The following is a 16,863-nucleotide window of genomic DNA, read 5'->3' on the forward strand; positions in this document are numbered from 1 at the left end:
CTTAATTCCTACTCGTCCTCATGTAGGTAAATGATAAAAACGGAATTTTTGATGTGGAATGCTACCTAACATAATTATCAATGTAATTTTCTTTATTGTGGCATGAATGTTCAGATCCGAAAGATTCAAGATAAAAGTTTAATATTGACATAAAAATAATTATACTTCAAGCATACTAACAAAGTAATCATGTCTTCTCAAAATAACATGGCCAAAGAAAGTTCATCCCTACGAAATCATATAGTTTGGCTATGCTCAATCTTCGTCACACAAAATATTCAGATCATGCACAACCCCGATGACAAGCTAAGCAATTGTTTCATACTTTAGTATTCTCAAACTTTTTCAACTTTCAAGCAATACATGAGCATAAGCCATGGACATAGCACTATAGGTGGAATAGAATGGTGGTTGTGGAGAAGACAAAAAGGAGGAAGATGGTCTCACATCAACTAGGCGTATTAATGGGCTATTGAGATGCCCATCAATAGATTTCATTGTGAGTGAGTAGGGATTGCCATGCAACGGATGCACTAGAGTTATAAATGTATGAAAGCTCAAAAAAAGAAACTAAGTGGGTGTGCATCCAACTTGCTTGCTCACGAAGACCTAGGGCATTTTGAGGAAGCCTATACAAGCCAAGTTCTATAACGAAAATTCCCACTAGTATATGAAAGTGACAAAATAAGAGACTCTCTATCATGAAGATCATGGTGCTACTTTGAAGCACAAGCGTGGAAAAAGGATAGTAGCATTGTCCCTACTCTCTTTTTCTCTCCCTTTTTTGTTTGGCTCCTTTGGCCTCCTTTTTTCATCGGCTTCTTTGGCCTCTTTTTTATTTCCTCACACAGGACAATGATCTAATAATGATGATCATCACACTTCTATTTATTTACAACTCAAGGATTACAACTCGATACTTAGAACAAAATATGACTCTATATGAGTGCCTCCGGCGGTGTACCGGGATGTGAAATGAATCAAGAGTGACATGTACGGAAAAATTATGAATGGTGGCTTTGCCACAAATACGATGTCAACTACATGATCATGCAAGGCAATATGACAATGATGGAGCGTGTCATAATAGACGGAACGGTGGAAAGTTGCATGGAAATATATCTCGGAATGGCTATGGAAATGCCATAATAGGTAGGTATGGTGGCTGTTTTGAGGAAGGTAAATGGTGGGTTTATGGTACCGGCGAAAGTTGCGCGGTACTAGAGAGGCTAGCAACGGTGGAAGGGTGATAATGCGTATAATCCATGGACTCAACATTAGTCATAAAGAACTCACATACTTATTGCAAAAATCTACAAGTCATCAAAACCAAGCACTACGCGCATGCTCGTTGGGGGATAGATTGGTAGGAAAAGACAATCGCTCGTCCCCGACCACCACTCATAAGGAAGACAATCAAATAAACACCTCATGCTTCAAATTTGTTACACAATGGTTACCATATGTGCATGCTACGGGACTTGCAAATCTCAACACAAGTATTTCGCAAATTCACAACTACTCAACTAGCATCACTCTAATATCACCATCCTCATGTCTCAAAACAATAATCAAGCATCAAACTTCTCATAGTATTCACCCCACTTTATATGAAAGCTTTTATTATACCCATCTTGGATGCCCATCATATTAGGACTAGTTTTATAGGCAAAGAAAATTACCATGTTGTTCTAAAAGACTCTCAAAATAATATAAGTGAATCATGAGAGATCAATAATTTCTATAAAATAAAACCCCCACCGTGCTCTAAAAAGATATAAGTGAAGCACTAGAGCAAAATTATCTAGCTCAAAAATTATCTAGCACATAGAGTATTCTAATAAATTCCGATTCATGTGTGTCTCTCCCAAAAGGTGTGTACAGCAAGGATGGTTGTGTTAAACTAAAAGGCAAAGACTCAAATCATACAAGACACTCCAAGCAAAACACATATCATGTGGTGAATAAAAATATAGCCTCAAGTAAAGTTACCGATAGATGAAGACGAAAGAGGGGATGCCTTCCGGGGCATCCCCAAGCTTAGGCTTTTGGTTGTCCTTGAATTTTACCTTGGAGTGCCTTGGGAATCCCCAAGCTTAGTCTCTTACCACTCCTTATTCCAAAATCCATCAAATCTTTACCCAAAAACTTGAAAACTTCACAACACAAAACTTTAACAGAAAATCTCATGAGCTCCGTTAGTATAAGAAAATAGACCACCACTTCAAGGTACTGTAATGAACTCACTCTTTATTTATATTGGCGTTAAACATACTGTATTCCAACTTCTCTATGGTTCATACCCCCCGATACTACTCATAGATTCATCAAAATAAGCAAACAACACACAAAAACAGAATCTGTCAAAAACAGAATAGTGTGTGGCAATCTGGAGGTTTCAAATACTTTTGTAACTCCAAAAATTCTGAAAACTTAGGACGGCTAGGATAAAAAGTATATTGACCGACTGCAGTTGGAATTGGTATTTTGTCGCTCTCTGGTTAAAAAATGATAATTATTTTCGTGAGCGCATACTTTTTGTTTTTATCAGCAAGATCAAACAACAATAACCCAAGAAGATCCTAAAAGCTTTACTTGGCACAAACACTAATTAAAACATAAAAAAACAATCATAACATAAGCTATATGAATTATTTATTACTAAACAGGATCAAAAAGCAAAGAAAAAAATAAAATTGGGTTGCCTCCCAACAAGCGCTATAGTTTTACGCCCTTAAGCTAGGCATCTATAATTTTAATGATGCTCACATGAAATATAGCAATTGAAACATGAAGGGAACATCATGAAGCACATGAAAATCACATCTAAGTCTAACATACTTCCTATGCATAGGCATTATATAAGCAAATAAATTATCAAGACAAGCAAAAACTAGCATATGCAAGGAAGGAGAAAGAAACAATAGCAATCTCATGTAACATCCCAAAATTCTAAATTTTGGAATGTTATAATAAATAGATAGATTTGATTGAATGTTTGATTGATTGTGTGAAATTGAGTGAAATTCGAAACCTTTTTGAAAGCTAAATGAGAGGGAATAAAAGGACTTTCCCAAACTTTCATTTTTTCATTCGTGATCTCCGTGAATTCAAATTCTTTTCACCACGAAACCCTGGAGAGAAGATGACATGACTTCTTCCATTTATTTAAATGACAAGGGGTGTTGAAAATATTTGAATTTCATTTGGAAAATATTTCCAATTCTGAAACTTTAAGCAACTCAATGATTTTCACGAGAGAAGATAAAATGACTTCTTCAAATTATATGAAATATGAGTTGTGAGTTTCAAAGAAACTCAAATTCAAAGTCCTTTTGGAATTATTTTTCAATTTGGAGTTATTTGGATTTTATTCAAATTATTTTTCTCCAAAAACAAAATATATGGAAAATAGGGTAACATGATTCCCTACATTAGAAAATTGGAGAAAAATTAATTTGAAATCATTTTGGTATTTCTAAAATGATTTTTATTGGATTTTATTAGACGAGTAGCACTCTTTGAATTATCTGAATTTGTATGCATTTTATTAATGCTAGGAAAATGTTCATGTCGTAGAAAATCTTTTTCTGAAAATTTTGATATACAATATGCCTATATAAAGTTTTATTTTTATTTTCATTCTTTAGTTTATCGCATTCTGTTTAAAAATCAAAAACTGCGCGCGCGCCTGAAACTAACTGTCGCCCACATGCGCAGTATAGTAGCTTCTGGCGCCCCATTCTTTTTTTTCTCTTAAATAGGCCAGGCCCAGCTAGACTTTTTTTTTAATTTTTTTTCTTAGGCCGAATTTTGTAAAAAAAAATGCACCGTAGTGCGCACGGCCGGCCGAAGGCCTTTAGGCCCATCCGCCTCTTTTCTTCTCTGTTTCGTATATTTTCGTCTATGTTTAGTCCCACATTGCCTAGCCTTTGACCCATAAGCCTATTTTCCACCAATAAATATAGACCCATAGAGCCTCCAAAAATCTTCCGATTCGGGTTAAATCAATATTTTGGTTTGATTAGATTCATTTAAGAAAAATATATTTCTCCTCTCCGGCATGACTTCTGAAAATTGTCTCTTCTCTCCAAAGTTGTCTTTTCTCTGCCTTATAAAGGTATCTTTCTTTGTTTTTTTTTCTTCTTATACCTCCGTAGTTTATTATTTTTAGACTAATATGATAAAATAATTAGATTATCAATTAGTCTACGTATTTATACATTAGACCCTAGCCCGTAGCTATTTTTTCTTCCGTAAAACAGGTTGGCCCGGATTTTTCAAATAGCCATAACTTTTTACTCGTTTGTCCAAATCCAACGAAACCAACGCTCACTTCTTCCTTATGATCTCCTCTATCCAGTAATCCAACTCAAACATGTTCTTGAAAAGTTTAAAATTTAAATTAGATCAGATTTGAATTCAAACTTCGTTTGATCATAACTTGAGTTTCGTAGCTCCGTTTCAGTTGATTCTTTTTGCAAATCGAAGCTCTTGACCTAAACTTTCTGATAAGGCCAAATTCACATAATTTTGGTACTGTTAGAAATTGTTTTATGTTGCAAGAGCTATTTGCTTGGTTTTGATGTTTTCCAAATCGACTTCTTTGATCTTCCCGATCTTCTGAGTGATTGCTTATGCGTGGTTAATATTGCTTGCTCACGATAGATTGAACAGAGTGTGACGAGTAGAACTATCAAGAGTTATGAGTGCGAATCATCTTCATCAACATTGCAGGAAAGTTCACACTTTGATCATATCCCTTTCATACCCAGTTTTTATGCATTAGTTTCACCCTCAAACATTGCATGGGTAGGATTGATAACATGTGGGTATTGGGAAGTAGTTGATGAGGTAGGAACCTATTGCCCTGCATTCAAACCTTGGGAGTTACTATTACGTTATGCTTATATTGCCATGCTATGCTCGTAGACGTGGATTGGGTTTGAGAGTATTTCATGACAGACGTGAGATCGTTAATTAATGGTTTACTTAAGGTGGCAACTTTAACACACATCTGGGTAGATTGAGGCACCTGGGTATTCCAGCGATTGCCTGTCTAGGCACCTGGGTATTCCAGCATTGCCTGTTTTTTTATGGACCACCACCCAGGCTCAAAGGGATCATGAGATTATTCATACTAGAAACTTCCGTGTGCAGCCACAAGCTATTATGGGCTCTAGCATAGTTGATTAAGTCATGTGAACTCTTACAGTGGTAGACTAGCAGATGTAGGGGTTGTAGGTGGTACGGTCTACCCATCGTAAGGTGCAAATGCTTCTGAAAGACTATGTCTCGGTCATCCGTTTCTCAAACACCATGTAGTGCGAGAAATCCAATGGAGGAGATCGAGCCTTGTGGGGAAAAGTGCGCAAACCTCTGCAGAGTGTATAAACTAATCATGATTAGCCGTGTCCCCGGTTATGGATGTTTTGAGTATCTAGTATTTGGATTATCATGTGAATCTCATCATGTTACTTTAAATAATTTTGTTGGGTTTAATGATGTTACTTAATTGGGATTGAGAATGCTGTCAACCATTCTCAATGTTCAACAACCACCATGATAGTTAAATAAAATTTATTCCTTTGAAGTAGGGAAAAATTGGCTTTTCGCTAAAACATATAACCATAGAGCTTTTCCACCAGCCATATATGCATGTAGTGATAGCCATTGTTCATCATTTCTCTCTATGGTGTGAATTTGCTAGTACATTCAATGTACTGACCCTTTGTGGCTGCAACATCTCATGTTGCAGGATATCTTACGACGAGTAAGTGATACGTTAGGGTTACGATTTCTACACTCAACTTTGCCGTTGGTGTTGATGGGAATCCACAACCTTGTTACTTCCGCTATTTGGATTGAGGTAATAGTATTTACATTACTTATACATGTGATTTACCTCTGTTATAAATCCTCGAGTACTGTGTGTGTCAGCATACCGATCCAGGGATGACACTTAAGCACAGAGACTTGATCCATTCGGGTCGGGTCGCTACATCTCAACATAACGAGAGGTAATTTAGTGACACGAAAATGTCTAAAACCATATTTTCCTCTCTCATAATAATTACATGTAGGATCATAATCAAATTCAAAAATATAGCTATCACATAAAATTTTCTCTTCATGATCCACATGCATGCAAAGTTGACACTCTTCCAAAATAGTGGGTGAGGGAGTCCTGGATTAGGGGGTCTCCGGACAGCTGGACTATATTCTTTGTCCGGACTGTTGGACTATGAAGATACAAGATTGAAGACTTCGTCCCGTGTCCGGATGGGACTCTACTTGGCGTGGAAGGCAAGCTAGGCAGTACGGATATGTATATCTCCTCCTTTGTAACCGACCTTGTGTAACCCTAGCCCCCTCTGGTGTCTATATAAACCGGAGGGTTTAGTCCGTAGGACAACATACAATCATACCATAGGCTAGCTTCTAGGGTTTAGCCTCTCTGATCTCGTGGTAGATCTACTCTTGTACTACCCATATCATCAATATTAATCAAGCAGGACGTAGGGTTTTACCTCCATCAAGAGGGCCCGAACCTGGGTAAAACATTGTGTCCCCTACCTCCTGTTACCATCCGCCTTAGACGCACAGTTCGAGACCCCTTACCCAAGATCCGCTGGTTTTGACACCGACATTGGTGCTTTCATTGAGAGTTCCTCTATGTCGTCGCCAGAAGGAAGGATGTCTCATCTCGTCTTTAAATATGGTACTTCTGTCGGGGGAGCTTTGGCTGTCGGCCAAACTCTCCGGCTAGGCGGATTCATCATGACCGCCTGTTCGGCCACCGCGCCGATGATGACTTCTCGGGTCATCGAAAACAACCTCCAGGTCAAATCGGCACTCGCCGAACAGATGAATCCAATGGAGCTCGCCTCCTTAAACGAGCTCTTGGATCGCATCGCCGCCTTGGGAGTCGCTATGGACTATGATCGGATTGGGCTTAAACCCGACTGAAGGGAGATTAACTCTCCACCAATCACCCATCATATTTTAGTGGTGGAGGAACAACGCGGCGACCTTTCCTCTATCCTGAGGACCAATTATGTCCGGATTCCCGAGCTCTTCGAGCCGGACGCCCGTTCACAGGAGGACAACATCCAATCCCTGAACCTTGAGTCAGGCAGTGGACCAGGATTATCGGGTAACACCCCGGAACCGGAACTTCCAAAATTAGAAACTCCTCGGCCCCTGGATCCCAGATCGGGAGTGGGTTCGGATTCAATTCCACCCACCCACCCAAACATAAGCGATCTTTCCCGCATCAGGCAAGAACCCCAGGAAACAGTACATCACTATTGGGCCAGATTCCTCCTTGCAATGAACAAGGTTAAGGACTGTCGCGAGGAAGACGCAATCTCATTTTTCTGCAGTAATTGCACGGACAAGGGAATCCTTAACGCCATAAATTACTGTGAGATAACACGCTTCGCTGATTTGGCGTCCATAGTACGAAAGTACTGTGCCATGGAAAGTGCCTGGAAAACCAAATCAAACTTTTGGGATTATCGGGCCCTGAATACAAACCCAGTCCGAAATAAAAGGGTGCATTATCACAATACACCAGGTCAACTACGAAAAAGCAAAGACCCTCTACAGGGCATGGAATCGTACTGGAGGGATGGCTCAACGGACCCTGCAAAATTCATAGCACAACGGATACCGCACAGCCTTAGAGCATGTTGGATACTCCGGTAGGTGGCCAAAAGTGGTGAGGATCTCCTTATACCAAATACCACAGAGCACCATCCCTTGGATAGCAATACGGTATTAACAGTGTTCGAGACCTTCGCGTCAAATAATAGGCGCAAGCGAACACTCCGCAGCATGGCCGAAATCTACCACGTAGCAGCAATAAATCCATGGAGTGACACGGCTATTACCTTCAATGCCAGTGATGAACCTAAATTCCGAACAGCCCGAGCACCAGCCGCACTAGTCCTCAGTCCAATCATGGATGGCTGTCGACTTACCAAAGTACTCATGGACGGCGGCAGTGGACTAAACCTCATCTATGAGGAAACTCTTCAAAAGATGGAAATATACTGGAACCGCATCGAGCAAAGTAGCACAACCTTTAGAGGAATTATCCCTAGTCGGGAAGCACGCTGTGCTGGGAAAATCACACTAGATGTGGTATTCGGCACGCGGGACAATTACAGGTCCAAAGAAATTACATTCCAAGTGGCCCCGTTCAGCAGTGGCCATCACGCTCTTTTAGGACGGGAGACGTTCACAATCTTCCAAGTCGTACCCCATTATGGCTACATGAAGCTTAAAATGCCCGGGCCCAACGGAATCATCACTCTCGCCAGTGATCCGGACACAGCACTCCGCGCCGAAAACAAAACAGGAGCATTGGCCCTCGAGGCATTATCCGAAGCCCTCTCGGCCGAGGAATTAACCACGCTACGCTCGACAGTGGACAGGGACGACGTGATACTCGACAAAAGATCCAAGTCCACCTCTTTTAAACCAGCGGATGAAATAGTCAAATTCCAAGTCCACCCAATGGACCCTACAAAAATAGCCTCCATCGGGGCACAGTTAAACCCCATTGTGCACGCCGCACTACGAGAGTTCCTGCGCGAGAACTGGGACATATTCGCCGGCATCCCTCAGACATGCCAGGAATCCCACGCAGGCTGGCCGAGCATAGCCTCAATATCCTAAAGGGATTCAAGCCAGTCAAGCAAGCTCTTCGGCGTTTCTCCGAACCTAAGAGACAAGCCATGGGAGAAGAACTAGCCAAGTTATTGGAGGCCGGATTCATCAGAGAAATAAAACATTCGGACTGGCTAGCAAACCTGGTGATGGTACCAAAGGTCGATTTCAAAGACCTCAATAAAGCTTGCCCAAAGGATCCCTTCCCCCTCCCACGCATCGATCAAATTATTGATGCTACCGCAGGAAACGAGTCATTGTGTTTCCTCGACGCATACTCCGGTTACCACCAAATCAAGATGGCGGAGTCCGACCAAGCTGCAACGGCATTCATCACACCATACGGTCCCTTCTGTTTCAACACAATGCCTTTTGGGCACAAAAACGCCGGCGCAACATATCAGCGCATGATTCAGACATGCCTGGAGAAACAAATTGGCAAGACAGTAGAGGCATACGTAGACGATGTGGTCGTCAAAACCAAACACGTCGACTCTTTGATAGACGACTTGAGGCTCACATTCGACAACCTCCGAACATATGACATCAAGCTCAATCCGGAAAAATGCGTTTTCGGCATACCAGCCGGAAAGCTCCTGGGATTCATTGTTTCCAGTAGAGGTATTGAAGCTAATCCGGCCAAAATCCGAGCGTTGTCATAGTTGGCTACCCCAACAGACCTCAAACAAATCCATAAGTTAACTGGATGTGTGGCGGCTCTAAGCCGCTTTATCTCCCTCTTAGGAGAAAAGGCTTTACCCCTCTATCGCCTCCTTCGACGCACCGAACACTTCGAGTGGACGGACGCGGCCATAGCTGGATTGGAAGAAATAAAGGCCATTTTGGCAACCAACCCAATCCTGGACGCACCAAACATAGGCGAACCAATGCTGTTATACATTGCGGCAACTCATCAAGTTGTAAGTGCGGTGCTCGTTGTCGAACGGGAAGAGGACGGACACAAATTCCCCCTTCAAAAGCCGGTATATTATGTATCCGCTGTCCTCACTCCATGCAAATCATGGTACCCGCATTACCAAAAGATAGCATATGCGGTATTCATGGCATCGCGGAAACTGCGACACTACTTTCAAGAGTGTTCGATTAGAGTAGCCTCGGAAGTGCCACTTAATGATATTATCAACAACCGCGACGCTATGGGCCGGGTTGCCAAATGGGCCATTGAGCTCCTCCCATTCGACATAACATACAAACCTCGCCGAGCCATTAAATCGCAAGTACTGGCCGACTTCGTCGCCGAATGGACGGAGGCCAAACTCCCTAAAGAGTACGGCACATACTCCAATTGGATCATGCACTTCGACGGTTCTAAAATGTTGGCCGGTCTAGGGGCTGGCGTCGTCCTGACGTCCCCAACCGGAGATACCATTCGGTACATACTGCAAATATTGTATACAGACTCCAACAATGCAGCCGAATACGAAGCTCTATTGCATGGTCTTCGGATGGCAGTCTCCATGGGCATTCAACGCCTGGAGGTGCGTGGGGATTCAAACCTCGCAATATCCCAAAAAACGGAGATTTTGACACCAAGGATACGAAAATGGCGGCCTACCGAAACGCCGTCCTAAAAATGTTAGCTCGGTTCGAGGGACTCGAATTTCATCATGTGGCTCGGGAAAACAATCAGGCGGCGGATATCCTCACCCGCATCGGCGCAAAACGCGACACGGTCCCTCCCAACATATTTTTGGAAAGGCTTTTCAAGCCATCCGTAGTATGGGAAGGGGACTATCGGTGTCAAAACCGGCGGATCTCGGGTAGGGGGTCCCGAACTGTGCGTCTAGGCCGGATGGTAACAGGATGCAAGGGACACGATGTTTTACCCAGGTTCGGGCCCTCTTGATGGAGGTAAAACCCTACGTCCTTCTTGATTAATATTGATGATATGGGTAGTACAAGAGTAGATCCACCACGAGATCAGAGAGGCTAAACCCTAGAAGCTAGCCTATGGTATGATTGTATGTTGTGATTTTTGTCCTACGGACTCAAACCCTTCGGTTTATATAGACACCAGAGAGGGTTAGGGTTACACAAGGTTAGTTACAAAGGAGGAGATATCCATATACGTATTGCCTAGCTTGCCTTCCACGCCAAGTAGAGTCCCATCCGGACACGAGACGAAGTCTTCAATCTTGTATCTTCATAGTCTAACAATCCGGCCAATGGAGATAGTCCGGCTGTCCGGAGACCCCCTAATCCAGGACTCCCTCAGTAGCCCCGAACCAGGCTTCAATGATGATGAGTCTGGCGCGCAGTATTGTCTTCGGCATTGCAAGGCGGGTTCCTCTCCAAATTCTATGTACCTATCGAAATAATATCCGGTTTCTTGTGAATGTTTGTACTCCTCGGCTTCCATGCCCAATAATAGCCACTTTCCACGTGTCGAGCGAATGTGAAGAGCCAGGGTGTTTTCATATTTACCCCCTAGCTGTGTGAATGAGCCACCTATTTAAAAAGACGAGGATTCAGATCCAAATCACACCATCCCCCCTTGGCGAGCCTTCATCAGAGCGCACCCGACAGAGATCCATTCCATCATGGCCGGTCGACGCAGCTCCTCCTCTTGCACCCCTAGCTCCAAGCCGGAGATTGGGAGAGATGTTCCATCCCGCATAGCAAATTGGTGATGCTTCAGTCCAAGGGATTTCTTTCCCCAGTGTACCTGGTCCCGGTTCGAGCCGGGCTTGCCACCTACAATGGCGGAGAGCAAGCGGAGAGCCGCCCCAATCCCTCCAAGGGAGAGCGGGTATGCCTTGTCCCTTATTTGGTAAGAGGGCTCGGATTCCCAATTCATCCGTTTCTCCGAGGGCTTCTGGAGTTCTACGGCCTCAAGTTGCACAACCTTACGCCTGCCTCCTTGCTGCATATCGCGGGATTCGTAGCCCTTTGTCAGTTGTTTTTGGGCTGTGAGGCTCATTTCGCTCTCTGGAAGAAGCTGTTCTGCCTTGTGCCCCGTTCTAAGAAGGGATCAATATATCAAGTAGGCGGAGACGAAGTGTGGCGTATTGCCAGGACCGGATACCTATCCGGGACCCCGAAGAATACGTCCAAAGACTGGCCTTCAGAATGGTTTTATATAGAAGATGTCCCCCTCCCGGACCCTATTCGGATCGGCCTTCCGGAGTTCGACAACGCCCCTTTGAAGAAGCGCCAGAGCTGGCGTCTACGAAGCTCCCTAGAGGAAGATGACAGGGACATTCTTTACCTGATGAGCCGGATAAGTTTTTTAGCTCGATCCGGATTGACCATGATCGAGGTCATGCCACATGCATCATGCGGGGGGTGCAGCCGCTTCAGTATAGAGGCCACCCCATGTGGGATTTCAACGGGGAGGATGACGCCACCCGCCACGGCCGCAAAGGGCCAGGATCGGCTGATGATCTAATAAAGATCTTATCCACTTTGTAGAAGGGAAAAGAGGAGGAATCCCTTCGTGTCAACCCGCAGGGCGGATTTTCTATGTACAATCCTCCGAGCTGGGTAAGCAGAGACTTTTTATCACCCATCTATTTCGTATTCCCGTAGTTAAGTATTTATTCTAGCGATTTTATCGCTGGAGCTGCGACAGGCAGTAAAGGAGATAAACAGCCCTCCTGCACAACCCGAGGACCCCGGACGGTCCCTTGACCCGACCTCCCAGGAGGATCTGGACATATCTATGGAGCTAATCGACGGGGTATTTTACCAATGGAGTAATGACAACGCCTTGGTGGCCATTACAGCCGATTACCCTGGGCTAGTTCCAGCCTCACAGGTGACTAAGACCGAAGTCCAGCATTCAAAAAGGGATCCGTCCTTGCGCTTTTTGATTGCCGTATAACAGCCGTGTTTTGTAGGGGAGGTCCTCGGGGCAGAAGGTCGAGCCTGTGGCAACTAGCCAACAAGGGGCCGCAAGGCCAGACAGGCTGAAAAGATCCACAGTCCGGATTGAGGCACCGGCGCAGTGGTACGACACGCCGTCTTTATTGCAAGACATTATTTGCGGAGGCATATTAACGCCCATGCCTTCTTTTCAAGAAAAAGAGAGCTCGCCGGACTATACCCGGAGAGGCTACCAATTGCGCCTCCACAAGCCAGGCTCCAAGGCCAGATTCAGAGGCGGGAACGAATACAAGGCGTGCGCCGGGTGCTCCTCCGACAGAGGATGCGGATAAACTGTCTGCCACCCATTCCGAGGTGGAAAGTGCCATGAACCACAGGCGTCGTCGGACTATTCTTCGCGACGCTTGTTTCACCCAAGAGGCATTGGATGCTTTCAACTCGGGAGACGCGCACCTCCGTGCCGCTCAAAATGGTCTAGCCAGAGCCACGGAGCAGTATGTAAAGGACATACGGGTGAGAAAATTTGATGATTATATATATCAGTAGCCCCTGAGACTTGAAACAGTTAGGATAACTGATTTAAGGATCATTTGTTATGCAGGTTCTTACAGAAAAGAATACTCAACTGTCCCAGGAGCTGGAAGAGTGCAAAGTCCAACTGCAGGCCGTACTAGCCGCAGCAGGGGAGCCCAAAGAGACCCCCTCTAGTAACATATCCTTCGGATGATAAGTATCATATTAGAATGCGGCGTATATGCAGATCTGACGATAAAATTATAGATGACACTGGAGTAAATCCGGATAAGCAACAGCTCATACGCCAGCTGAAGGCCGGTGAGAGCGTGCCGACGAGGGTGAGGCAGGAGCAAAATGATCTCCAAGATGCCAACACCAAGTTGGGCGTGGAACTAAAAGATGTTCGTGCCCAACTGTCGGACTCTGTTAAGGAGAATCGGCGGCTTCGGCGCGGCATATTTAGTAAGTGCTTGAACGAACTTTGAAAAAAGAGTTCGGCAAGGAAGCTGGCTGACAGAGTTATGTTTGTAGGTATGCTAACAGGTCGTCCTGCCGAGGAGATGCCTGGTTCGACGGGTGATCTTCTTCCTGAGCTCTCGCAGTTGCACGAACGGGTTCGGCAGGTGATGCAAGGCATTGCCCAGGCCTTGTGGCCGTCCGTCTCCATACCCGAAAGCCTTGAAGAGCTTGCAGAAAAGCTGAAGGGAGCACGGCGGCGCTTCCGATTATGGAAGATATCGGCCTGCCGTCAGGGTGCCAGGGAAGCCTGGGCAATGGTGAAGACACGGTACACGACGGCTGACCCGAACCACATGGCTGAAGTTGGACCTGTGGGGCCTGATGGCAAGGAGATCCATGTGAGTTTAGTGTACGGCCAAGTAGAATTGGCCGCAAAGTATTCCCAACAAGACTGTAGACTAGACAGCCTATTGGATGGCATTGAAGAGGAATTCAACCGGTTAAATTGACTGTAATTTTGAAGTGGCATGTATGATGCCTTCTAGCCGGATTGTAGATCGTTTGTCGTGGCGGACCTTTTCGCTTCAACCTCGGGACCCGACAGTCCAGAGTGTATCCGAATACCCTCTCGGTTATGTAAGAACCAGGGCATGCGTGGAGACCAGGCGTAGGGGTCATTAGTGCTTTATCAGACAAGTGCCCAACTAGTTATGTTATATTACATGGGTAGTAAGAAACATCTTCCACAGAGAATAGTTCCGTTAAGGGTTCCTTTCCCTGGGTAGGCATGCCCTAAAGTGCATGTCCGGACTGCGACAAGAAGCGTAGAAAAAACATCTGGGGGAAGATATGGATAATAAATAAAAGTCATCTTTTGTTCACCGACCGAATATTATCTTAAGAACGCTAGCTTTCGGCTTCACCCAGTCTGAGGTACACGTCCGGATGACCCGGCGGTAACAATCGCAGAGGTGCTCCCCTTATGCCCTAGACAAATTAATGGGAACGTAGGGCATAAATACAAGAGCCAGGCAACCCAGCTTGGCCAAAACTTAAGTCATATCAATGCATATAATGGTGAAAAAAGGTACATGCGGAAGTATAACGCATGTGTTGGGCGTGATGCCCAGGCAAAAAATTTAAGCTTCTATGAAAGAAAGCCCCAGGTGTAGGGAGTGCGGCTAGCACATCTGTAATGTACAAGTGAGGCACAAGGTGACCCTTGAAGGCCTAGAGAAATAAAAGAAAGAAAGGGAAACAAGACAGATGACGCATATGCAGAAAATGGACAAAGGGAGGGGACTAATATAAAGTCCGGTGCTAGGCGTAGAATCTTCGGAGCCTGGCTGTGTTCCATGGGTTTGGCTCGAGTCGACTAGTCGATGCATCCCGCAGTCGGTACGCTCCGCCGGCCAGAACTTGGTCGATGATGAAGGGACCTTCCCATTTTGGCTCTAGCTTGTTCTTTTTCTTATCCGGCAACCGGAGAACTAGTTCGCCAATGTTATAAGTTTTGGCCCGTACTTCTCTGCTTTGGTATCTGCGAGCCTGTTGCTGGTAAAATGCGGAACGGGCTTTGGCTATGTCACGCTCTTCCTCCAAGGTGTCCAGACTGTCCTGCCGATCGAGCTCAGCTTCTCTTTCTTCGTACATGCGCACTCGAGGTGAGTCATGAATTATGTCACAGGGCAAGACTGCCTCTGCGCCATACACCATAAAAAATGGCGTGTATCCGGTACTATGATTCGGCGTGGTCCGCAGCCCCCAGAGTACGGAGTCGAGCTCCTCTACCCAGTGCGTGTCAGACTCTGTTAAGGAGCGCACTAATCTGGGCTTAATGCCGCTCATTCTAAGACCATTTCCTCGTTCGACTTGACCGTTGGTTTGTGGGTGATAGACTGAAGCATAATCAAGCTTGATGCCCATTTTGCTGCACCAGAGTTTTACCTCGTTGACCATGAAGTTCATGTCGTTATCAGTGATGATGCTGTGGGGGACGCCGTAACGGTGTACAACCCTGGATATGAATTCTATCACCGGACCGGATTCGGTTGTTTTAACCGGTTTGGCCTCTATCCATTTGGTGAATTTATCCACCATGACCAATAAGTATTTTTTCTTGTGGGTTCCCCCTTTAAGAGGTCCAACCATGTCAAGCCCCCAGACCGCGAAGGGCCATGTAATGGGGATTGTTCGGAGGGCGGTGGGTGGCATGTGGCTTTGATTTGCAAAGAGCTGGCAACCGGCGCAACATTGGACCAAGTCCAGTGCGTCTGCCTGGGCCGTTGGCCAATAGAATCCTGTACGGAAGGCCTTGCTTACAAGAGCTCGGGCTGCGGCGTGATGACCGCCGAGTCCGGCATGAATTTCTGCCAAAAGGTTCCGTCCTTCCTCTTCGGAGATGCACCGTTGAAGGACTCCGGTAGCGCTTTTTTTGTATAATTCTCCCTCGTGGACCCTGTAGGCCTTGGATCGCCGCACTATGCAGCATGCCTCATTTTGGTCCTCCGTAAGTTCCTGTCTAGTTAGGTAGGCCAGGAATGGTTCTGTCCACGGGGCAATAATGGCCATTATTTCGTGGACTGATTGTGTTATTTCGGTGGTAGAGCCTCCGATTGTGTCAGAGGGTTCAGTATCAGGTATTTTGGCCGGGTCTAGACTGTTGTTACCGGTGTCCCCTTCCCATTCTATGGATGGCTTGAAGAGCCGTTCCAGGAATATGTTGGGAGGGACCGCGTCGCGTTTTGCACTGATGCGGGCGAGGATACCCGCCGCCTGATTGTTTTCCCGAGCCACATGGTGAAATTCGAGCCCCTCGAACCGAGCTGACATTTTTAGGACGGCATTGCGATAAGCTACCATTTTCGGATCCTTAGCTCAAAGTCTCCATTTATTTGGGATATCGTGAGGTTTGAATCCCTGCGCACCTCTAGGCGTTGAATGCCCATGGATACTGCCATCCGGAGACCATGTAGAAGGGCCTCATATTCGGCTGCGTCGTTGGAGTCTGTATACATTATCTGTAATACGTATTGAACGGTATCTCGTATTGGGGACGTCAAAACGACGCCAGCCCCCAGACCAGCCAACATTTTGGAGCCGTCGAAGTGCATGATCCAGTTTGAATATGTGCCATACTCTTTAGGAGTTCGGCTTCCGTCCATTCAGCGACGAAGTCAGCCAAAACTTGCGACTTAATGGCTCACCGTGGCTTGTAAGTTATGTCGAACGGGAGGACCTCAATGGCCCATTTGGCAGTCCGGCCCGTCGCGTCGCGGTTGTTTATAATATCGTTAAGTGGTACTTCCGAGGCTACCGTTATCGAACACTCTTGAAAGTAGTGTCGCAGCTTCTGGGATGCCATAG

Source organism: Triticum aestivum, chromosome 5A (genome assembly GCF_018294505.1).
Source record: "Triticum aestivum cultivar Chinese Spring chromosome 5A, IWGSC CS RefSeq v2.1, whole genome shotgun sequence".
NCBI lineage: Eukaryota > Viridiplantae > Streptophyta > Magnoliopsida > Poales > Poaceae > Triticum > Triticum aestivum.